The 26,982-nt window shown below is 34.9% G+C and overlaps 1 protein-coding gene across 26 annotated transcripts in view; it reads right to left on the bottom strand.

The window, feature by feature from the left end:
• The window catches only part of LOC117415093 (neuronal cell adhesion molecule-like), an 88,609-nt gene that overhangs the window by 38,194 nt on the left and 23,433 nt on the right, over positions 1-26,982 (bottom strand). The window contains exon 2 of one of the 26 annotated variants that reach the window (XM_059027466.1): positions 23,245-23,346. The exons of 24 other annotated variants lie outside the window; for them this stretch is intronic. The gene's annotated coding sequence lies outside the window, so the exon portion shown is untranslated. Of the gene's footprint in view, positions 1-16,682; positions 16,828-23,244; positions 23,347-26,982 lie in introns of those variants that run through there. One more of the 26 variants, XM_059027464.1, reaches the window with a different exon arrangement.

Here is a 26,982-nt window from a genome sequence, read left to right as displayed (position 1 = left end):
TCAACTATATTACTTTTGGAAACTTGGTTCAAATTGTCTACAACAGTTTCATAATACACACAGGGTCAGACTAATATTAAGGGTTTTCATAACATTTGTATTATAACATGATCATGCCGTTATTGGATTGCAACTGTGATATGATTTATTGTTTGGACTGGATACCTGAGAAAAGTTGGTACAATCTAAGAAAAATAAATGTTCTCCTTTACAAATAAAACACTTTTTTTATTAGACTACCAGCCCACCAGTGATAGATGAGGTCCACTGAGATTGCATCAGCAGCAACACCAGTCAATAATCATTTCATCTGCGGGAAATGTACTTCATTTCATAAGGATAAATGAATACATAAAAAAGACATAACCTACATTGAATATGTTTCTAATGTATTCCCGTTACTGTCATTCAACACAGCTGTAATGATTTGCATACTGGTGACATAAAAGGGCATACATATTGTTCTAGTTTATGCTGTCTCAACGTGAAACTCCTTTTTAAAAAAACATTTAGCAGATTAATTTGTCAAACTTCGTGTCTTAAATATTTTACTGCCCTATATGCCAAAACTGCAATTGCAAAACTGAATTGTAGACAACAGTTCAATGTAAAAATGGTAATATCTATCAACACAAACAAATATTCATCATTAAACTTGACTGACCTGTAACATGCACTCTCTCAAAAGGCGATTGCTTACTTAAAGATTTTGCTTCAATTTAATGATTGCATTACTGGCACACAGGATTAAATGTTAAATGCACATAAGTGGTCCGGTTGCTTGCTGAATTTTAATTGATCAAATGAAAAATGAATTTGCTTCTTTTGCTTCACCAGTCACAGTTAGAATTGCCAGATGGATCTATTGTAGTTATTAAATGAGCCTCTGTGGATCTTTCCTTATAGAATAAAGGGAGATGTGTTTTACAAGTGTGTGATACAGTATATACTGTACATACATACATACATACATACATACAGAAAGACAAACACATCTGAACAAAAAAGATTAGGGAGGAGTGAATTTTAAAAACCCAGATCAATCGGAACACAATGGTTTGTTCTATGGTAAGACTGCTAAGCATTGACCTTTTTATTGTAGAGATTAATAGACAGAACTGAAATACTTGAAAAGAGTGGATCAAATAATTCTGAGGCAGTTTAGGGGATCCCTTTGTTTAGTGAAATCTACATATTGCAGAATAATTAGTCTTTTAATTTACTCAAAAGATTACTATGACTACTGATCCTCTTTATCAGGATTAATATCATATATAAACTGCGCTTCAGAAATGTTGGCTTTAAACCAACCCAGTGCCTGTTTCGAGGTTAAACCTGGTCTTATGAATCTCTATACTGACAACATACAGTATATTCATTCAGGTTTTTGAATAGCCCATTTTTAAACAATACTCAAGCACATATGTTAGCCAATTTACAATATGAATTATGATCATTATATGAATGGTTTTGTAGTAATTACAATGCTAGGTCACAAAGACTGTCCACCCACTTTCTATTATTTTATATAGAGGCACATTGCATGACTAATGCTCCTTCTTACTAAATGTATGTAAAGGTTTAAGATTAAAGTTATTTAATCCTCTCAGGAAATGATAAGCAGTGCAGATAACATTGCACTACAGTGGAAAGTGTCCTTTCAGAGATGCTACCACTTATCAAAACACGTTCAATTAATGCTGTTTTTTAACAATAGAAATTTGAAGCTGTGTAAATACTGTCGCTTGGCAAACAAGACACTTCATTCATTTGGCTGGCTTTAATTCAGCCCAGTGAATTAGCCCATAGCAATTTTCACATGGACTTCCCATCACCAGACTAATTGGTTTTGTAACCATAATGAGCACGCCACATCGAACACCACATTGAACACCAAGGTCACTTAGAATGGAAACGAACTTGGAAGGACGATGACACACAACCAAACAGAAACAGGCGTAGTTTGTAACCTAAACTAAAATATGTTTACAATAGAAAAGCACATCAACACCATAGGTAAGTAATGAAAATCCATATACAATTAAGATAAACAAATCTTCACATGTAACTTAGGATCAGTGCATCAAAAAAATGCTAACTTGAGAAAACAAACAAATGAAGCAAACCAAAAAAAAACCAGGACTCGAAGTTTTTAAAAAAAGGCTGAGGTCTATATATCAGCTTCTACACAGCTGAAACAAAGAAGTCTGTTACATAACTCCTATATAAAGTAACTATTTACATTTGAATATAGGGATATAATAAACGCTACACACTTAACACTGTTCAAGCAAAACATTCCAATCAATTACACTTTATTATAAAACAACAATACTAATACATGTCAGCCTTATGCAATAGTGCTGTTTGCATGCAGTCAAGGTACTAATTTAGTCTAATCTGAATGACTAACAATGGTACCAACATTTTCTAGTTTTTCAGGTATAATTGAAGTCCATTTTATGAATAGTATTTGTTTGGCTGTTTGTAAACTATATCCTCCCATCAGATGATACATGCAGAGCACCAAACTTTAAAGTTAAAGAAAAGCAGATTAATTCTGTTTTTTTTTACAGTATGGCAAATAGCCAAATGATGATTCTGTGTATGAATTTGCATGTCACTGACCATTATTTAACAAAATCAACTTTGCTCAACATCTCAGTATTTCATATAAAAATAAATGACAAAATTCAATTTAATTAGCATCCTACTACAGCTGAGTAGTTTTTAAATTAAACCCATAAGCCTTTTGACCCATGACAAAGATCAGGAGTCTCAGATTATTTTCACAGTTTTTGTATTAAGTTTTCTTCAAGTTTTTTTTATTTTTTTTTATCATAAACTCTTGATATATACCATTGATTTTTTGGGGTTAAAAAAAATGTTAATGAATGTATTCAGCGTGCAAAGAATGGATGCATGCCTCTAAATGTGTCAACCCTGGTTTGGATCTGAGTATTGAATAGATCAGCCTACTGAGTCAGACAACCAGAAATGTCAGCCCTTATTGCAATCAAATGACAGACGAAAGGAAAGGGCATTACTATGACTAAGTTTGAGCAATTGCAGTCTTTATTCCATTTCAAAATAAAGAAAGCACTGTGCTGGCAAAAACACAATAACCAATATTTTTCTCACAAGTATTTCCAATTGATAAGGCAATGAAAATAAACCTTCACAATATCCCGGTACATATTTGTTGCATTCACATGGAACACAAGCATGTGATCTGCTCTATCGTGGACTACTGAGTGCTACTGAATTACTAGACGTTGCAATGTCAAGCTAACACTTAATATCAATCATTAACTACATTTCTGAACTATTTCTGTGGGTGTTGCAGCCACTTGTCTTGAAGGGTTCTATAATTTTCAAAGACACCAATGCTGTTTCAGTTGAATCCTTGATCTCTACAAGAAGTATAAAAGGTTGCAGGCATTCTAGTTAAAAGTATCTACAGTTGAAGATGGGCACACATAAGCATTTTTTTAAATATTAAAACTGTTTAAAAACTTCAGGGTACGAGAAACACCTTCAAGATTAACACTTAATAAAAAATAAAAAAATAAAAATCACAACATTAGCTTTAAGAATTGTCCATTCAAATAAATAAAATTAGATATCCAATATAACCGATAAAACAATTGTTACTGTGGAATGATATAGGTAAATGCTTTGTGGGATATGCAGGGGATGTCTTATTTTTGAAATGATGCCCAGTTTCTGGGTTCAAATGGATTTACTTAGACTTGTTTTTAAATACAAAGATTGTTGTGTTATACAATTATGTTAGCCTCATACAAACTGCTTTTCAAAAGAGGACAGGGCACAGATTAACTCTGCTTGGTAATCTGACCTGCTCAAAATAATGTACATGCAAACACTATGAAAGATTTACAGACCTTTAAAGATCAAAGCCTTGCATTTTGAAACTGAATGAACCACGTTAAATGTCACAGTGAACAATGTTAAAGTAATATTAGATTAACTTGCCATAATACTTTGTTAATGATTTACACATTTTTACATGTGTACTCGGTAATGGAATAACATCTTTTAAAATCATGTCCTACAGTGACATTCCACCTTTTGTTGTGCCATCGTAGATTTCACCTAATCTTCTAGCTACATCCCATAATAAGCAAAGTATGCAAATGAACGGTGTTAACATATGAATGGACAGTTGATTGGAAGTGCATGCCCAATGGGTAAGATTATTTGAAGTATCCTAATAAATATTCAAAACAGGTGATTCCCACACAAAACAATCTAATCTTTCAATTTGTAAAAGTTTAACGTGAGTTTAAGGCAGCAGTACTCAGTAAATTATTCAGTAAAGCAAAATACAACAAAACAGTAATACATTATTTGAGTTCAGTTATACAATTCTTCATTCTTTTGTAATCCCCTTTCTTTGTAATTGTAAATGATACTGCTCATGGAAAATGTGTCACTTGATAAATCATTATCTCAAAGCTTTCGCATTTAAAAATTGAATGTTTATGTATGTGTTTGTTGTGTGTATGGTGACACTCCCCATTATTGGTCAATCCTAATCAAGCAAGCTCTAATTGTCATGCTTTAAGTGAAAGCTGTTTAGTATTCATAAAGCTGGGCTGAATTGCTATATAATTACATGATAAACGATGCTACAGCATTCAATGAAAATAGTACATAAAACTAATTCCAGCAACACATAGCATTCATTTTAATGTGATAGCCCTCAGGCACATATTTCCTTTTTATTTAAAAAAAAAATACATAATACATTTTACAGGGTATTTTATCTGCCTCAGAATGCATTTAAATGTAGCCCTACTTGCGTACTATAATTGATCTACAGTATTTACAGTGTACAATATTTATACAAGAGAGACCCTTTGGGATGAAGCATATCAAACACATGGCCATAGAGGTGTACTACTCAGAATAGGGCCACAGTAACACAACCAAACACTACAATCACACAATAATAAAATATAAAAACAGCTGCCACAAAGCTTTAATCGTTAGTTATATAAAGATTATTATTATTATTATTATTATTATTATAATTATTATTATTATTATTGTTATTATTATTATTATTATTATTATTATTATTATTATTACAACATTCAGTTTCAATTAATTATATAAAGTCAGGTGTTCATGTTGGCAAGCAACTGTCTAAAAAAAGAGTAATGACTACAAAATTACATCAAACCATACAACAGATAATAAAAAGAAACATCCGTGAATAGGACCCAATATTTTAAAATAGAAGGGAATTTCAATACTATGGTGCAGATAGGAAAACCGTAATGAATCACATGTTTAGTGTGCGTAAGACCAGATACATACCAGTACTGCCTCTAAATCCATTGTAGTGCGATGAGAAACAGCATTGGGTCTCCACCATCTGTTAACTTCACTGTGGCTTAAAATACTGTATTGAATTCCTTTGCCAAGTAATGATGATTTACAAACAGTTACAGTACTGTAGCTCTGCATCACTGTCATCCTTTTTTTTTTCATCCCCATACCAGGTGTCCAGCAGCTAATGAGTGAAGGAATAATCAGACTCATGACTATGAATGAGCACACCTTCATTTACTTCAAATCGGTTTAATCTGGTATGAGGCTGGTAGAAAACCACAAGTGAAGCAGGCTGCTATATTGAGGGATACCAAAGCTAGCTTGTAAATTGTATATACCAAATCTCTATTTGTTAGTTTCTCATAAAATGGGTCAAATATATTTAAAAACCATACGGTCAGTAGGAAGTCCGCTTTGCTGCATCACAAACCCTCACAAATTTTGCCAGGGATCCCATGATAACAACCTACCCTTTTTAAAACACTACATGTAAAACCTGTGAAAATGCTTGGCGTAAAATACTATGCCAAACAGGACTCAAAACAGAACACATTATTATTAACACCTAAATAAACTACAGTCATTACAGGTAAGATTCTATTAAAAATAAACCACATGTGGTAACTGTAGAACTGGTTGTACTTTCCTATAATTTATAGAACAAGTCAGAAGATTTTGCAACTGCATGGGATCATTTTTAAAAGGAAAAATGTGAAGAGTAAATACTAAACCTTATTCATCATGTCAACACTGTGAGTTACCGAGACCTTAATAAATGTAGTGCAGTAAAGCAGCTGTGCAAAGCATCTTACTGCACTGACAAAGTCAGAGGCCTCCCGAGAATCTTTCCTAGAAGTACAGGTAGTTTATTTGCATACTATTTTAAAATGAGCTCAGAAATAATGTATTTGGATTTCCTAAATCTTTAATAATTCCTATTTTATATGTAACTATTCAATATGCCTCAGGCAGATTAGGGGCTTAAGTTCATGTGTGGTATAACAGAAATTCTATGTAGATGGTAATGCCCACTCTGCCTTCAAGCTAATTATATAATGTCTTTAGAAATACATATTGTAATTTTGTAGCTATGCATCCTCATCTACTCAAGCTCTCAAGTGTTATTTTTTTTTATTTAATAATTTTTTTTTACAAAAAGGGGGTCTTATCTGGAGGTACAGCAATGAAATAAACACATTTTGGAAAGTGCCAACCGAGTTCCGAGCTAAGGAAAGGAACAATACTTTCCTATTACCCACAGTGTTCTAGTCACATATCTCATACCTGCTTCCACACAGGTAGATCTGTTTAAACATACCTGCAGTACTACTGTACATGTTTGGTACCTTCCAAAATGGCAACACCTTAACTAGACGTTTAATGTCAAAGGCTGCAAGGTCTAACCAGGTAGATCTCAAAAGCAATTTATCTCAATAAATGCTAGAATAATGTGGGGTTGTCATCAACTAATGTTCAGTTAAACTCTATAGCTTCGGTCCTTTTCCATTTGTAATAAATGCTATGCAAAGACTGCCAAAGGCCTTGAGATCTAAACCTCAATGGAGAGCTCCAGTCCAATCAACAGGATACTGCAGCTAGAGAAAGGAGATTCAAATCGTGGAAGCTGCCCAGCATCTTATTGTCAATACTGGTGGCATGATGCAGCACTGACATTAAAAGCCAGTCAGGGGAAAAAGCTCAGACATGATATTATATTTTTAAGCTTGGCTTGAAAAGTTTAAATTACTGGATACAGAATGATGGTACAAAACAGATACAAATTAACCCTTATGTGCAGCATCTGGCTTTCTAGCCACCAAAACTGACAAACAGTCTGCATTAAAATAACACAAATGCCAGAGACAGGACATTGTTTATGGACTAGCAAATTAGCCTTTATTTAAAGATAAGCCAGTATCACTTGATCAGTTAATCAAACGATCTGGAGCCAAAGAAATTTTGTGTGAATCATGTAAATGACATTAGATGTTTGGTTTGATCTCTTTGCGTTAGATTTGTTTTTTGTGTTGCTGGCATTATGTATTCAAAACTGAATTATAGACTCATATCTTATTCAACCATAATGATTTATTTTTTTTTAATCTGGAGATAATCCACAGACCTTCCTGTACAGCTCAGGGACAAGCACACAAACTAGAATAGTAAACTTGCCCTGTTATTTGGTTTTGTGATGAGAAACTATGCTGAACAAAAGACTTCCTATTGAAAAATGCATTAAAACAGCACTTATCTGGGGTGACAACTTTTGAAAGCACAACTAACAGCTTTACTGTAATACCCTAACTCCTCTAGTTCTTATATCATCTCTGTAAAAATAAATTACATCAGCCCTTTTATTAGTAAATGTCTACCTATTCACAGTGCTGTCATTCCAGCACTGTCCCGAATCAATAACCATTCTCTCATTCGCTTTCCTGGGCTTTACGAACTGCGCATTGTCAGCAGCCTATTCAAGCGAACGCCAGCTGTATTGTTGCATTGTGCTGCTATGTTCAGCTGAACACACTGCATGCAACCATCAACTAGCTGTGTTCTAGTTATATCAGAGGGTATATCATAGGTTTTACAATCTGCTAATAGCTTATCGTACTGGGAATATTAAAACTGGTAGATGGAAACACATTTTTCCTTTATATGTGCACATTGAATCCGTTTTTTATTGGTATTACTGCGTCATGTTGCTGTATAAGAATACTACTTTTTAATTATTCTGAAACCTTCTGGAAGGCTTTCAAAAGAGTGCTATTCAGGTACATCTAGTTTCAACTTGGCAGCGATATCTTTTCAGCTGCCAAAACAAAACACATTAAAAACTACTGTGGGAAAATATGTCAAAACTCCAAATAGCTGCTTAATATACAGATACTGTATGTATAACGTTGTTCCTCCTCGACCTAATTCAAAATGTTTCTTTTTAAAGATAAAAATGTTCCCCCAAGTGACTAATTCTGTAAAGGCACCACCAGACTAGAGTGCAGATCAAGTTATACAATCAGGGGTTTGCTGGATTGACTCCTGGTCGTGCTGGTTTAGGCTGGGAGGACTAAAACCCACTGGCATAAAGAAGTTCATTTCATCATCAATTTGTTAAGGCCATGCCAAGGCCTAAAGCAAGTAAAAGGCAGAAAGATCACCCCTGATACTGGAAACCATGACACAAAGGTTCTATGGTACCCAATGGAAAGAAATAGGGGAAGAGCCAGTGAAAGGGTTAAGAAAGGACCACCCCTGTAATGAGAACTAAAAAATATAGAAGTGAACAAGCTGATCCAGGACAATCGTGGATCTGCAGTAAATTACAAACACAGGCAAAAAAAAAAAAAACACATTACCACTAACCATTAATAAAATAAGCACAACCGTTATATTTCTATCTATATAAACACAAATATTGGACATAATGTTCTCTTTATAGTTACTGCTTTGAACAAATCTTTACAAGTGACTGGTAATTTACCAATGACAAGGTCCTGTTGAGAAAATATTCCCTAAGACCACATATTGTTTGTTAAGAAAAAGCTCCACCTTCTTTTGCATTCATTAACTTCACAAAACAGCTCTCCTCCTTTACAATTGTCGTTCAGTCTCAGCTCCACCTGCGCCTCTGAAGGGTCAAAGCAGAGGAGGTCCATAGCTCCCACCACATTGAGCTTTCAGGTCTCAATGAACTGAATTGCAATATCTGCGAGCCAGGAAATGTTATCAAAGTGGCTCTTTGGGGTTCAGAGCTCTGAAAACCTCTCATTGTTCTGTTGGCTTTCTTTGCACAACTAAAACTACTACTATAACTCCAGTAGGCATTTCTACATTCCCTTTCATATTCTGCTCACTTTGTCTTCTTTGTATCTCTGATAGACTCATTTTGCATGCCTTTAATGAAAAGGCTTGTGGATGAAATCAAAACTGCCATTTATATCAAAATTGGTCAACTGTCAAAAATGTACACATTATGAATGTGTTTTTTAAATACAAAATGGTATCATCAATAAAAAAAAAATTGGTGCATTTATACTATACAGAAATCAATAAACTGTTTGAACCACACATAGCCTTGAACATACTTTTATTATTTTAGTATTATTATCATTTGGCGCCACATGCAAATAACATATTAAAACATCCACTGATGAATGCAGTGTACCCCATATATATATATATATATATATATATATATATATATATATATATATATATATATATATATATATATATATAACATTAACAGATAACCCATCTCTGTTTTAATAACATGATAATAACAGACATATGTATGTCTTAGTATTTAACAAGGGCAATATCTAGGAAGCTGCTGGAAACAATAGCAGAACTACAGGAGCTAAGGGCATTCAAAACAAATACATAGAACAGGTGGAATTTCATGAACTTGTTATAACAATAGAAGGTTGTAATAAGAGGTTAGGCACTGGTTCATTTTGATTTCCATTTCTCTGTGTTGGAGTAGAAACATAAATGGCAATACATTCAGAATGAATAGCATCGAGCTTCTCAAAAAGGGCACACTGCAGTGTAAATCAAGATCAATCGTATGTCACGCCACAGTGCTCTGAATCCGTCAGCATGCTCCACAATCAGCTTGTGTCATTAATTTCAGTAGAACACTTTGTTTTCCCACTGGGTTCACTTTAACTCAAACAACTTTGTAAAAACTCATTGGCAGCGCTCTACAAAAAAAAAAATATATATATATATATATATATATATATATATATATATATATATATATATATATATGGAAATTGTATGTGGATTCAAACTTAGTTTAATATGATAATTTTAGTACAAATTCAAGATACCAGATTTAAACTGAGCAATAGAAATACAATAGCTAATTTCACAAGCTATGTAACATTATTGATCATGCAACGAAAAACAAGTGCAAAAGACATGGTAGGAGATAGTGTGCCATACAAACCCATAATAGCTCCATAGAAATCAGTGATAAGATAGGAAAAAAATATATAATAGTAAATGCAAAAAGAAAAAATGTTTGCAATGAGAATTCTACTGCTGCTCTACACAACAACATTCAAAGAACAGCTATAATTTAAACAGGGTATCCCATGTAAAAAATGAAACACTGGCTTTTACCATCACATACCTCTTTACGTAAATTCCAAGTAATGCTTATCTTGTTAAAGAGCTAAAGATTACCTTCTCCCCAGTTTTAAACTACAATATAAAACCTCTGAAGCACATTTAATAAACAGATAGTATACACTATGCTGTTTATTATTATTAATTTCTTAGCAGACGCCCTTATCCACGGCGACTTACAATTGTTACAAGATATCACATTATTTTTACATACAATTACCCATTTATACAGTTGGGTTTTTATTGGAGCAATCTAGGTAAAGTAATTTGCTCAAAGGTACAGCAGCAGTGTCCCCTACCAGGGACTGAACCCACGACCCTCCGGTCAAGAGTCCAGAGCCCTAACCACTACTCCACACTGCTGCCCACTACTCCACACTTTAAAAAGTTAAATGTTATTAAGGTACGACAAACACCTCTTAATACAGTACTTTGTTTTTTTATGTATTTGCTTTATTTGACATCTTTAGTGAAACTGGTTTTTGCTCAGGTTTGCACAACAGCATAGTGTGCCTTAATATTTCTGACACAGAAAAATGTAATTGTTATAAAAACTAGCAAGACATTAGGTTTCCCTATGTGCCAACAGAATGAAAATTGGGCCCAATGTTGAAGGAACAGGTCTACTTAAGTGTTCAATGGTCTTTCAGTCATGTCTCTCATTGTTCGGTGTCTCATCAGGTATTGTTTACAAATCGGATTGCCATCCTGTACACACACTAGAACAATAGAAGTATTACAACTATAACCATATCAAACTACAGCATGTGTTTTATACTTCATGAATATAGGGCATTTAAAATAGAAAACAACTGCAAAGCAGGAAGGTACCAATCTCTAAGGGTAAATGGAATGAAACAGCGTATAGAGGTTATACAGGTTAGTCTTATCCGAGTAGAAGGTATTAACTTCAACAAAGCCAGCGCAGTATTACCTTCAGCTCTCTGCAAATTCGTCTGAGCTTGTCTTTCTTTAAAATATAACTAATCTAAAGGATTACCAGCAAGTCGTCAGATTATTGGTCAGTGGGACCACTGAGATCTGAATGGAACTTTCTCTTCCAAGATAAACATAATTTCATCAATAAAATTTCCCCTGAGGGATGCTTACCTACAGAAGCTATGAGTGAAAAAGAGCTCAAACCGAGCTAAACATTTCCTTTTAATGTATTATTGTATTTACATGATATCTATATTTGTTTCAATAGGACATGTTGGAGACGGTTTGATAAAAATAATTAAAAAAAATTATTGGTTCTATTCAACTCCTAAAATGTGTCATTTTATAACTGTTAACACCTTTTACGCAACACTGGAGTAAAAAGAAAACATGTCATCAAAGAGTAAATAATGAACATTAATGGTATGGTTATAATTTTATCAGACAACACATCTACAGTAGCCACTACAATTGTATATTCACTTAAGATCCAGCCTGCTGCAAGTATAGCTTTATCACCAAGTCTCTTTACAGCTGTCTTCAGAACTGTATTAATGAGAGTACTTCAGGAGTCAGAAAATCTACACACAGAGCATACAGTATCTCTGCATCATTTACATTCAGAACACTGTGCTATTTAAATGTGCTGCAAACATCTAGAAAGTGCTCAAGTGTGCACTTTCAAGATATAACAATGTGTTGTGGTACTGTACAGTATATACGGATATTAAATAATTTCACTGCAATCAATTTTAAAAAGGATACTATACTGTTAGAATTGTGTGGCGTGCATCATTTTCTAAAGAATCTGAAAAACAGTTTAGAACTCCATTTTTTTTTTCTTAAATCAAACTGAGTATAATATCTAGCTTGTTTTAGTTTGCGGCCTATTCACAAAATGGAGAATGCCTTGTTTGAATATCAAAGACATCTAAAGAAGCATTTCTTCTCTTGTACACATTTTTGGCAATGTTCTCATCCTGAAAAATGTTATTAAAATTCTGTGGTAATGCTGAGAAAAATCGAATGTTGATTAACATTATGATACCCTCTTTTTCTGTTCCCAAGAAGAACCAAAAGCACCAATACAAATCTTTAAACATATCTTATCAGATTACTTCAAAGACACATTTGCAGCTTACAGTTCCCTACCCACTAAAACTGTTTTTTTTTAACCCCAGCATGAGTCAAGGAAAAACTAATGCCCAAGTCAATTCTGTGTTATAAGTATGTTACAACATACAGTGACCCAAAAAAACCAAACATCAACAAAGCTCCAACAGGCAGCTATTCTTGAATAGGTGCATAGACATAGGCATTCTCGATTATGTATTGAATAACACAGTTACATAAACTATTTATTTACTATCAAAGTTGGTTTACATAAAAAAAAAAAACTTGGTATAAATGAATACCTTTTTGAGAAACTGCTAAAAAAAAAAGTCAGATGCAAAAAGGAGGAACCCCTGCTAGTGCACAAATCTGAACCAGTTTCAGAATACAACACAAACAAAAGATGCATGCCTGACTGCATTTTAAATTGCCAGATCAGTCAATCATTATTTTCCATTCACATTCTGACCTTATAGTCACCCTTGCTGGGCTGTTGCACCAGAGTATACATAAAGGGGATTCGATCCCATTTTTTTGTGAATGTATGACCCAGAAAATGTGTAAGTATACTGTGTGTAAGTACTGGATACATACATACCACCCACCTGTTTAAAGCTAACATACTGTAACTTGAGGATAGCCATACTGAAAAAGAAAATCAAATACATATGAATGGTTTCAGGTTAGCTGCTGTCTGGTATATCTATAAACAGTTCCAATGTTAAATTAGTTTTAAGAGATCTTCCGAACCTTAAAGGGGAACTGTAATGCAAATTAATATATAACCATTTCAATAGAAAACATGTTAACTAAATCTTCTGACGCATTTTCAGCCTCTCCTTGAGCAGTATATCGTATAAAAACCATTATAACAAATTAACATTGAACGTACTGGAGCTCTCTTCCGTCACGCTCTATAGTCACAGATAGTATTCTATTGAGCACATGTCCTGTTCCTATATTATGTAGCCATTGTTTTGTTATGGCCGCCCTTTGTTGCTTTAAAGGCTTTGGCACACAAAAATGCTTTTTGTTACTGTTTTTCCTTTTGTTATTTTTGCACCCGAACGCTTTGCATTCCGACATAATTAACCCTGCCGGCGTTCACTGGTGTGGGTGTGTTTTACAGAAAATGAATAAATAGCAAATAATTGCATTAAGAAAATTACCAAATATCACATGCTGTCTTGTACTGTATAATAAAATAGCGGTTTGTCTTTTGTCTGACTGCTGGAGAGCTGCATAGCTGGGTGTTGTGTTGTTCAATGACCTTTTGGGCTTTTTGTGCTGGACAGAAAGAAAAAAAAAAAAAAAGTATTTAAAAACATTCCAAAGACCTACAACAGCCACTGACCAATGCACCACCACAATGCACAATGCCAAGAAAACAGTTTTTCATTCATTTATTTTTAAAACAACACACAGAGACAGACCAGGAACTCAGAATGAGATGAATGATCTCAGGAGATGTCCACTGTATTGTAGAACAGTTATAATGGGTAGAATTACCTCTTTAGTAAGTACTCCTTGGATCTTAAGTGGAGTACCCACCCTTTACAGTTGAAAAAGAAAAGTGATTGTTGCTTTTAATTAATGTATTTTACTGCACATCTGAGGTGTAGGGATATAACAGAATCCTGCCCAGGTCCACCATACACACACTGTTTATAGACAGGAGTCAGTTTCACAAAGCACTTCTAGCATTTAGCATTAAAACACATTTTAGCCATCTTATTTCGACTTGTTTCTCAAATCTACTGTGCACATACAGTGCCCATTTGCCTTCATAATGCCATTACACTAACACTAGTATTCTCCTTATAAAGTGGAACACAAACAGCAGTCTCTTAACTATGGCTCCCGATTACAGCGTTATGAAGTGGCAGCACAGTATATCAGAACAGAACTGCATATTTTTGCAGAAAGCATCTCAGCTCTTTTTTTATATTCAATTGTTCTTAACAGTGGTGGAGCTAAATACTGCCGTAAATTAAAACATTAAAATAACACCACAACCTCTATAACGGTGCGTGTTAGTCTCCTAAATGCATTCTTGACTTTAAAAGTAAGTATAATGGCAAACTGGATTTAGTAGTCTGCTACAGTGCCTAGAAGTTTTTTTTTTTTTTTAATCTGGCACCCAGGTTCTACCAATCTATTTTACATATGTATTCTATATTGTCGTAACTGAACAGAAATGTTAAAATGTAAAAATATAAAATTAAAAATGATATGCATAAATTATATTGAACTTTGTTGTTCAACACAGATTCATGTACATGTATTTCTTAATTATATACTGTATTATAAACGACAAAATACTTTCCATTTTGCATATATAGGCCTATTATTCCCTTTAAAGCTTACTGCTAATAAACACAGAACAACCATAATTTTGTTTTTATCTTTTTGAATAGCAGGTACATAAATCTTAAATCAAATACTAACAGCTGTTCTGACAGAGCGCTTGAACTGCTGTGGTGCTCCAATAAAATACACCCCTGACCTGTGCTGTTGCTATGGATACCAAAGGAAGAAGGGTGCATACATTATTGAAAGTTAGAGCTAAAAATGCTTCACCCATGATGTAAAACATTATTCATTTATGAAGGTTCTTACCAAAATCAAGAAGTTAATCTAAGGTTTAAGAATAGCATGATAAAATACCAACCTATCTATCTATCTATACATATATATTATTTGTTTGTTTATTTAGCAGACGCCTTTATCTCTTACAGAGACTAGGGTGTGTTAACTATGCATCAGCTCCAGAGTCACTTACAACAACGTCTCACCCGAAAGACAGAGTACAAGGAGGTTAAGTGATTTGCTCAGGGTCACACAATGAGTCAGTGGCTGAGCCAGGATTTAAACCGGGGACCTCCTGGTTACAAGCCTGTTTCTTTAACAACTGGACCATACAGCCTCCTACACAGTGCTCCCCCTTTATAATGCTGTAGTCGGGAGTCATAGTTAAGAGACCATGCTGTTTGTGTTCCGCCTTATAACAAGAATACTAGTGTTAGTGTAGTGGCATTATGGGGCAAATGGGAGCCAAGACCGTACCGCCTTATAACCTGTGCCGCAGTATAAAGGGCTGCCTTATAAAGGGGGAGCACTGTATATATATTTTTACATATATAAGAAGGTTGTTACCTCACAAGCCCATGCTTAAAATAGGTTGTTTTTGTGTTACTTATAAAATGTTATATAAAAACACCAAATAACTTCCTTTCTCCTTTCTTTACATATTTCTTCTGCTTCCCTGGGCTAAAACAGTGCTAACAGTATATATGCGTTCATAACAACCGCTCCGCTCCCCTCCCCTGCCTGCAGGTACATGTACCGTAGCAGCAGGAGAATAGCGGTTCAGAACACAGAGTGACAGAGATGCCAGAAAGATTCAAGAAGGGAGGAAACATTTGTGCCTGCAGAGAAAACTACCTCATGTAATACAAACGAACAGCTGACTGCCTGGTTTCTGATGAAGCAGAGTGCACAGAAGGCTAAACTATGGAAGAATGTAGTAAACATTCAGGCAGGAATCATATTTTACTGTAAACATTGTAGGACACTGCTAGTTACAGCACACATATACAGTGTGTATATATATACAGTGTGTATGTGTGTGTATATATATATATATATATATATATATATATATATATATATATATATATATATATATATATATATATATATATATATACACACACACACACAGTATATATATATATATATATATATATATATATATATATATATATATATATATATATATATATATAACCTTCCTTGAAAGAATTGGACAAGAAGGCTGAAGAGGATCTTACCAGCACTGTAAAAGATAAAGCATGCAAACTTACCTCTAAACTATATAAACACAGAAAGCTAAACAGTTTCAGAACATTTTGCATGTTACTGTACCTTACATGATCCACTGATAGACAAACAGATGCACGTTACTGTATCTTACATAATCCACTGATACAGACAAACAGCCAATAATAGCCTAAAAACAACACCATAAAATCTTAAAAATAACATGAAGATGAAAACTGCAAAACACAGAAACTTGTTAAAAGCTAGCAAATGTTGAGCAGATTTCCAAGTGAAATTGTTCTGCTTAATACCTTTTATCCTGATGTTGTATTGACCTCCACCTTCTATAAAAATGAAAATAAGAAAATTGATTTTGATATAGTCCTCTCTCTGTGGAATCCTTAAAGGCAAATCAATAGTTTACTGGTACTGATCAGATCTCTACCGCTGCCGACTATGAAAATGTTTTGCAGCCCAACAGTCCACCCCACTTTGCCTGAACCTCCCTTCACTGTGTAATTAAAACAGGCTTTTGTCATCATACAATGGAGGTTAAACATTTCCCAGTATCATTTGCAAGCAAGCAGAATCCACACAGATTATCCTAGCATTTGCTAAAAACATTCTTTTTTTTTTTTTTAAATCTTACTTTGCTTATTTACATCTTAATATTTTACATATATATATATATATATATATATATATATATATATATATATATATATATATATATATACATATATATATATATATATATATATATATATATATATATATATATATATATATATATAATGTTTTCACTTCAGATTTTAATTTGTTAACTGTTATGTACCATATGTAAGATATGCAAGCCTGTTGTATATTAAAACTAACATAGCATAATAAAAACAAAATATATGATATATTTTTAATAATATATAAAACATACATGGATATACTGTAGACGTAGCTACATTGTTATATATACATTGTTACATCTATATGAACATAGTTTACATCTTTTATTTAACATCATGTAATCAAAGAAAATACTAAATGATATCGCAAAAGTTTACCGGAAGCCATTATAGTAGTACATTACTTCTTCATGTTAGATTTCAAAATGTCACATTTTTTTATTTTTGTCATATGGAAAACTACAAAGCGGTATGTAATTCAATATGTTAACGTAACATTATTCAGCAGGTTTCATTCAACTTTATACAGCAAAATTAGTTCATTCTATAGGGCGAGGCAACATTTTTAACCATAGCTGTGCTGTAGCACAGTAACTGATACTGTTCTTTAGTTTTAGCCATTCATGTTTTGGCTGATATGTTTCTAAAATATCCTGAACAGATGCTATGTGCAACTCTATCCTTCTGACACTTTTTATGTATTGGTCTGTTTTTTAGTATCTAACTAGTATTACTACCCTTTAAAGGAATGGCATGAAAAACTTGTTGACATCTGCTAGCTATGGTGGCTGCCTGCAACAATAGCAAGTGCTATCCCTTTGAAACGCTTTGCTATTCTCAAGAATAATACTCTCCTTCACAAAAGCACAGCTAATGTAACATAATCCCCTTCAAAGAATATTGTCAGCCAGGGACGACAATGGTCACAGGTCTTAATGATCTACTCTAATATCTTCGCAAAATCATTTCGTATCAATGATTTGCGGATTCTTGCATTTGTAGTGCAGTACAATTAAAGTGACTCCAATATTAACATAAATACACTCTATCTGTTTTTGAACCATTCCATCCACTGTCACATATACAGCAGGCTACAGGCTACACTGTATTTTTGAAAACAATATCTTGCAATTCGTTGCAGTATCTGCACTGATTTTTTTTAAATAATGTTGCATTTTCTTTTTCTTCAATGATCTACCATATTTTTGCTCACTTAAATGTGAATAAAAATGTGTGCGAGAGAGAGAGAGAGAGAGAAGCATTTATAAACTAGTGGAAACTTTTAGTACAGATCATAACAAAACACATTGGTTAAATCAATTTGCTGATTATGCAGCCTGATTGACGAAGTCTAATCAGAATTACTTCTGCACACTGCCTCTGTACAGCACAGACAACTATTAAACACTAAATGATTATTGATGTCCATTCCACCTTTAACGTCCTGCTGTGACATGCTCCTCCAAAAGACAGGAGTTCTCAGTGGGCATCTTGAAACACAGAATTAAAGCACGGTATTTCAATGACATTTTTTTTATGAAGCCCATAGTAAAATCTGTTATCACAGTAGCAAGATGCTGGCATTTCTAGCTTTTGAAATGTAGAGTAGGCGAGGGCAATAAACAAGGGAAGGCAGGATGAAACCGGGGGGGGCTCTCAATTCATACACATTGTATACAAACAATGCAACACTCAAGCAGTTAACATTTCTACAAGAACCTTGCTAAATCACAGACATCAGTATCATGTGGGCAGCAGTGTGGAGTAGTGGTTAGGGATCTGGACCCTTGACTGGAGGGTCGTGGGTTCAATCCCCGGTGTGGACACTGCTGCTGTATCCTTAAGCAAGGTACTTTACCTAGATTGCTCCAATAAAAACCCAACTGTATAAATGGGTAATTGTGTGTAAAAAATAACGTGATATCTGGTAACAATTGTAAGTCGCCCTGGATAAGGGCGTAGGCTAAGAAATAAATAATAATAAAGTAGATAACCACAACCTACATCCATGATAAGTACATGTAAAAATGTAAGTCAGACAGAAAGGTTCCTCCATATTCCCTGATTCTGATTCTCTCGATAACATGCACTAAAGAATATACTAAATGCTTCCTCACAAAGTGTTTCTAGTGTCTAGGTATTTTGAATACAAAACAGCTTACGTTTCATCAACACCAACATGTATATTTAACTTCTCTGCAAGGCATACAACTCCAATTATCAACAGTCTACTGTACAATCGCCCTTAACACCTTACCTTAATTTAAAACATCATAAATTCACTTCATTTGCTGTTTTAGCCTTTCTACTTGTTTCTATTTGGGTAGTCGATATTTTTAGATGTACTACTTCAGTGAGGACAATCCTGTTTCTATGGTACAAGGAACCCCGGTATGCAAAAACAAAACCGCTTTATTACCAGAACAATGTCATGAAATTCAATTTAGCCCCACTTAGATGTTGCTAATTCTTTTTTAATATTATGACTTCACTGGCACCCGACAAATCATTATTTTAACAATTAATTTGTGGGTTCTGTTCATGCTGTCTTTTGAGTTTTGTGCTGAAACAATCAGCACTATCCTTCCTGATTTACAGTACTACTCATATATTTGCATGTTCGTCTTTACGATAACATGTAAAATCGTGCCATATGCCCCAGAAGATACAGTAGAGCTTTATCACCAATGTAGGTAGTATATGAACAGCTGTTGACCTGCCTAATTAATGAAAAAAAAAACTAATACTTGAATTGCATTTGGATATCCTGATTATGAAGTGGTTTGCAACTGTGAGATGACATTCGAAATGGTCATTTAAAATAGGATAGAAAAAAAGAAAAAAGATCTGTATCGATATTCTTTAAAAGTACACAAATGTATCACTATCATTTGTCACCTGGAAAAAATGCAAGTGAACATTTTAACATTTCAGGCACAGGTACTGAATCAAAAATAAAAAAATAAAAAAATTTAATGCAAACTTAAAATAATTTTGGTGCAATACAGCACGTACAGAATTATTTAAGGAATAACCATTTTAATTCCTTCATGGAAGTTGAGCATGGAAATCTGCAGTGATGGCCCATGCATTGTGAAACATCTATAATTTGGGCAGTCTCAGATTCAGAAGTATTTGTGTACTATCAGCCCTCTATCAGGTTTTCAACAGGGGGATGCAACTTATTTTTATATATTACAGAATAAATGTAATTTATTGTATTTCCATAACAAATCGATTACCCATATACAAGAGTATATGTTACATATCAGAAGTGTTTCTAATTTGTCCAAGGCCCTGTATATTAAGCAATCCAGGTACTATACCAATAGTGTAATCTTCTATTTTCTGAAATTATTTTGAATCAAGCTTTAAAATTCACTTTGATATTTTCCAGTTCTAAATCTCACAGTAAATTAAAAGGTTAATATCACGGTCGTGATTATATTGAATGCCTCTATCTTAACGGGAAATTTAAAATAAATCTCTTTGGTTTCCATGACTCTAAGTAGCAGCCAAGGGCAGTTCATTTACACAAACGGAGTGTTAGCATACCATCAGACAGTCCTTAGTGGAAAGAGAAATAGCAAAGCATAAGAAAGTACAAAGGAAATGTAAAGTGATTAAATCAAAGAGATTTACCACCCACAAGCCAGACAGTTGTATAAAGGTTAAAGGCACGTAGTGTCCAGAATGCATCTACTATGTCCCGGCTTAAAGGGAAAAGTACAAAGTTATCGAGAAATCATGGATGTAAACCACCAAGCAAATTAAAATTTCTCTTTCATTCCCTGGGTAAATCTGAAGGGACGATGGAAAAAGTAACAGATGGTTCCAGAGTAACACAGCATGTAAAGAAGGTGAAAGCCTGGGTGGGGAAAACATTAGATCAAAACGTTTCATTTGAGAAACACGTTTAATAAATAAATCAACAGCTGAAATCACTACAGTACCTGGGCTGGAATATACTTGTTTTATATAAGGGCATTTTTTTTACATCTAAACAATGCATTCAAAGTGTTTATCCTATGCACTGCCAAGTTATTTGACCTGTATTCAACACTTCAGTTCTGCAATACATTTATAAATAAACAACTAGAAGATCTACAAGAAAAGACTAAGACTGCAACTAAACAGAAGAAGGTTTAACGAACACATGTTTGGCCAAATTATTGAAGTTCATAAAATCATTAATAATTTGGATTGATTTATCTCTTTATTATTATTTATTTATTTAATTTAACCCTGTGGAAGGGTGAAGGTATCCACTGACACGGGAGACAGAAGATGATATTGGAAAACACTTAGGGTGACCAGATAGCAAGAGTGAAAAATTGGGACACTCTCAGTTGGTGAGGGGAGGAAAGAAATCTCATGAACTACTGCACAACGCAAGTGACGCAAACTACATATCTTTCTTTTGTAGATAGGCTTTTTTTTATTCCTTCGTCTTCCTGTGTGCATTGCACTTTGGCAAAAACAAAAACTTAGAGAATTTTTTTTTTTTTTTTTTAAATCCAGTGCGGCTAACTTTCTTGTTTACTGTTCAGATGACAACAATGTTTTAATCAGTCTATCTGTGCGTCTGTATTGGCTTTTCTGTGACCTGCTGTACTGTATGTAGCAGGTGGGACAAAGTCAGTGCTGAATTGTTTTGATTTAGGTTGCTAAAATCTAGTTTTCGGCATAGATGTAAAATACCAAAAATGGACGACAAAGAAAAAAGCAAAGTATATTTCGGCTGAGGATCGTGCCAAGACATTTCCCAAATAAACTGTACATGCAGATGGAGGGAATTGTTTTGCACATCTTGTAATGTGACTTAAAGAAAATACGATTGATTGCTATAACTTCAGAATCGCACATTAAACAAAAGGCTACTATAGAGGCTGCTAAACAGAACGTGAAACAAACAACACCTTTCAGAAAACAAACTGGAAAGTCAGCGCAGACCAAAAAGTATTCCTGTTGGTTGTACCCAAGTTAAATCAGCACTACAGGTACAATTAAGCACCGCTACCTCAGGTTCAAACAACCTGCTGTTTACTTTTTAAACGCAGTTAGAATTTTAGACCCGAATAGGCAAGTTTTCTTTGTTTTGACTCAGTACTGATAAAATAAATTCCTGGATGGGACAAATAACATGACAATGAACATGCTGCATATATGGACTTTGTTAAAGAATGCCAGATACCTTTGGGTAACCAAGATTTGGGACTGTTTCTAATTGTCCACATCTGTATAACTTGGCAAAGCTTTGTCTTACACTTCCAACCAATTCAGTGGATGCTGCAGACGTGCAGTCTCAATGTATGGGCAAATCCACACCAGACAGAGAATGTCGGCAGCAACTGTTGGGAGATGTTGCATGCTTGCCTTTTAACAAATGACAGCACTCTGCTTTAGAATTAAGTACCACTATTTTTAGGCTTTTATCATGCTCTGAAATATGAGGTGTACCTCGATCGGGACTCGGGACAAAGCCCCTAATATCGGGGCAATCCCGATTTTATCAGGACATCTGTTCACCGTAAAAACACTGCACAGGTGCCCAGTTTTACTTATTTCCTTTTTGATTTATTTTAGCCCGCAGAGGGTGCTGTTGTCTGGCCTGTATACCGGCAACGGTAATCAGGACCACAGGGTTACCAACACAGGTATACTCAGGTGCACTCACAGGTGCTCAAAAATAATAATGAAAACCAAAGGCAAAATAAAAAGAGAAAATAAAACACAGTAATAAAACTACAAAACGAAAGTGCTGCTTACACAGTGCCCCCACTGCCGCTATGCTGGTCAGTTCGGGTCTCCGTCCTATGCTCGGCTGTTCTCTATGCACTGGGGTGGCCAGAGTTCCCTGTATCTCTACACACGTCCCCTCGGGTACGCAATAATTTATTTTAATTATTGTTTTATTTGTTTAAGGTGGGCTGTCTTCCTCAGCTGTGCTTGCCTGTTTTGTCCTCTCTTCAACCGCTGGCGTTCCTGCCTGGTCTTTGTTTACACTGGTGTTCTCAACCAGCGTCTCTGGGTATTCCTAATCACGGCCACCCGAATGCATAACCAAGTGTAGTACTTACGGGCCGAGCAATCCCCCAAGGCGCACCTCTCAGCCACTCAGAGAGAGGGAAAGCCAACACACCCTCTTCCCCACCTCTCTGTGTCATCGCCATGACTGACTGGCGGATCTTACCAGGCTGCTGCCCTCTTCCTGCAGAACCATGCATGAGCCAGATAGTCAGCACAGATCTCCGTTTACAGACCCGAAGAAGATGTCTTTACCCTCCGGGTAGGCCTGCCTCGTGCAGTTGAAAAAAACAAACAAACAAACAAAAAAAAAACCCAGACAATTAAATTATTCATATTTTGAGCCATTACTGGATAATTGGGAAGAAAGTCCATTAAACCAATCATTGTGCTCTATATAAAATAGCACTGCGGTTCCCAAAGCCTCAGGCAAGTATTTTTAAAATATAATGAACACTGCAGCATTAAATGAAATATCGATTTAACGATGTTGGCAATAAAAAAAATTTGTTTCCTAAGTATACAGGGAAATACATGCATGAATAATTAAAATCTTTATGGGCTGACTGATAATAAACTGTTAATAATGAACCTTATTTGCAAAAGAGCATACCACTGTTTTTAAACATCACTAGGGAATTATGTAATACATACTTTTTTTTTTTTCTTGTCAGCCTGGATTGCCCTGGAACAACCCAGGACAGGGATGTGGCTCACTGTGAATACTACTGAATAGGGTCATTTTGTAATAAAGACAGCTACTGCCAGGGATCAACAGAGCACGCCTGTAACACTGCAGGAAAGTCTTTCTTTCTTTGTCAGTATTCAGTTTGTGGCCCCTATTCAATTTTAAAATGGGTCCTCCAAACAAAAAGAAAAATTGAGAACCTCTGTTTTAGGTGATGAGTCTCACATTGCAATGTAAAATCCTCACTCATTGCAATCTAGAATCCAAAGAATGCCCATCTGTAGTAGATGGCTACACTTCTGTTTTCACCACATCCAACCCCCTCAGATCCTTGACAAGAAAGAACACATTACCTTAACATTACAGTCAACTCCTGGCAGCACATTACTGTCGCACAGTTGGTCCAGTTCTTAAAACACAGTTGAAACAGTATGCTGCAGTTGTTGTCATTAACTTGTTGAGATGAAATCTTGATGCTACCTGGGAAAAATGTCCACTGCCACTTTTTAAAAAGTCTGTCATAGTGGTAGCTCAGATATATTGGAGATTCGCTTAAAGGGTACATCAGTACTACATGAAAAATAAAACGTAAACTATCCCACCTTGCTGTTCCGAATGTATTTGGTCATTGTATAATAATCCGTATGCGCCCAAACATCTGCATAATGCCACACTGCTATGTCCAAAATCACTGTTCTTGAACATCTCTTCTGAGCCAAAAAACATGACTTCCGCATGTACCCTCACATGTGCTCTGAAATGTACCGGTGCATGCCCAATGAAGCGTTGTATAAGCTTGTATTACCTCCGTGTGGAAACACACTAGTCTGTGTGACAAACATGGTCCGTCTAATTTTCCATAAGGAAGGAACTTGTACCTGCTTTTGTTTTGTGTAGAAGACATCTTTCACACTGTACATGTTTCCTTTGCATGTTGTATTTTGATGTTTTATTATGGATTAATGTTGCATTCAATAAAATTTTTTTAAAAAAAGTCTGTTTTGCAAGTGGTTGCGGGGAAAAGAAAACCCAAGACGGTGTTGTTTTCATTTCCAACTATTGAAGGGACCTACCCACAATTATAGCAGCACTGTGTTATTTCAATATACATCACCAAAGTCTTAGATATTGCTCCAGCTCATTCAGAATGTTTGCAGAATGGACACACATCAAATAAACTAGTAAATGAGATTCGGAAACAATGTATTTCCTTTCGGAATGAGCCTACTAAGGGCTATCAGAATCAATCAGGTAAGCCTTGTCATAACTTTCCATCTATGTTAGTATATAAAAAATATTAAGGGATGTTAATATGAACCGCCTGTATGCAGCAAAGTGCGCGAAGCGCTCCTGAAAATGCCACTGATGTAGTGCTACAAATGCCCACGCTTTTTCATTGTATAAAAATGTCGTTATCGGGTTTGGATCAGTTTAATCTTTTGTCGGTATCATTCGGAATTATGAAAATTACAGTTTCAATACTATACTCTGAGACTAAAAAACAACCTTTAAAATATGTGAAAACCAAATCGCTTCAAGATCATTGGGCATTGTGTGCAAAGGGCAAAAAAAAGCAACCATCACTTTTAGTATTGTGGAAAGCAGCCAACCCCAAACACTGATAATTTTAAGATTCTTGAAAAAATATATATACAGAAATGCAACTCTGCAAAACAAACCTGGGTCTAGATCAGTGTTGGCAGGTCCTACAGTATCTGTGCCTAGAAGAGAAGATATAACAGGAGACCTCCCTCTAGCTGTTTGTTTTTCCACGTTATTTTGGCCTGAAAAGAATTCAATGTGGTAGACGGAAATTCAGATTCAGCAGTAATTAAGATGGTTTAGAAGTTATTAGTGGGTGTAACAGTATACATGCTGTAAAATTGCCAGTCTAAGATGTTTTGTTAGGAAACAAACCTGGCTTACCCAATAAGAGGATGTAGGTAGACGGAGGTCTGAATTTACAGATTTTTAGTGAGTGTCAAGTTGCTTTTCTTTGAAATGAAAAACAAACCAGAAAATCAGGCTGCATGTAAATAAGAAACAAGGTTAGACGTTTTAAAATTAGAAACCACATTATGGTAATACAATACACATACTATGTTGTGTTTCCAAAATAACAGAGCTGAAGCAGGTCCACCCTTGCCAGTTAATGACACCAAACTCTTAAGTTGAGTCAACATAATTAGCCTAGTAAAATGTGTTTCTTTTATATGATTTGTGTTTTCTCCTTTTAAAACATAGCAACATTTGCACAGGAAATAAAATCTTTGAATATCTCTGCATTCCCAGCAGAACTGGCTCTTAGTAATGAGACTTGATATTTACCTTAACCCAGATAAAGCATTAAAAGTGAAAGACCTGCCTCTCAAAACCAAACTGCCAATTTAAAATGCTGTTAAAAGCTAATGGTATTGATGAAACACCCATTAGCATTGCAGTAAAACACACAAACCCAAATAAAGAGCAGCCACAAAAAAGACATTTAATCATTTATCACAGTTATTTTCAGTTTCAAAGCATGACAATGTTTTAGTGTTAATACTAAATACTAATTATTCATTTTCCAACAACTCCAAAGTATGAGGTTGAAAAGGTGAGAACCAGTTAACATTTCTATCGGAATTGTATTATACTCTGTTCACATGTAACTCAATCCATATAAGAAATTAAACTGATGGAGCTATTATGATTTTATAGAACTTATTTCCCAGTAAGTGCAGTACCTAGACTAATGTTTACAACAACTTTTGGCAGAAAAAACAGATTGTGTCCCGTCCCCCCCAAAAAAAAAATTATGAAGCATGACAAGCAGAATGCTCCAAACATTTACTGTAAACCTGGGTGGCCATGATTACTGTAGGTAAGTAAAATTGCAATGTTTCTGTAATCTTACAAAGCTGTTGTAAACACCCTTTTTAATGCAATGTGCATGTAATTCACAGTATGGTTCTTGTGCTATCCCTTCTTAAATGCCATACAATGACATCCACTGGCATACATTGAAGTTTGCTGCAAACCCATGTCATGATATAAAAAGGACAGGGTCATTGGATTTCTTTTCAGGAATAGTAGTGCTACGATCATACTGTGCTACCTTGATTTTTATGGTAAACATAGCCAATGTCTTTCAACAAATGTGTAATTTTGGTGGACAACAAAAATGTATTTTATATTGTATAACTGGAATCTCTCTTCAATTCACATTCATTAGCA

This window comes from Acipenser ruthenus, chromosome 7 (assembly GCF_902713425.1).
Source record: "Acipenser ruthenus chromosome 7, fAciRut3.2 maternal haplotype, whole genome shotgun sequence".
Taxonomy (NCBI): domain Eukaryota; kingdom Metazoa; phylum Chordata; class Actinopteri; order Acipenseriformes; family Acipenseridae; genus Acipenser; species Acipenser ruthenus.
This window is presented reverse-complemented; position numbering and strand designations above follow the sequence as displayed.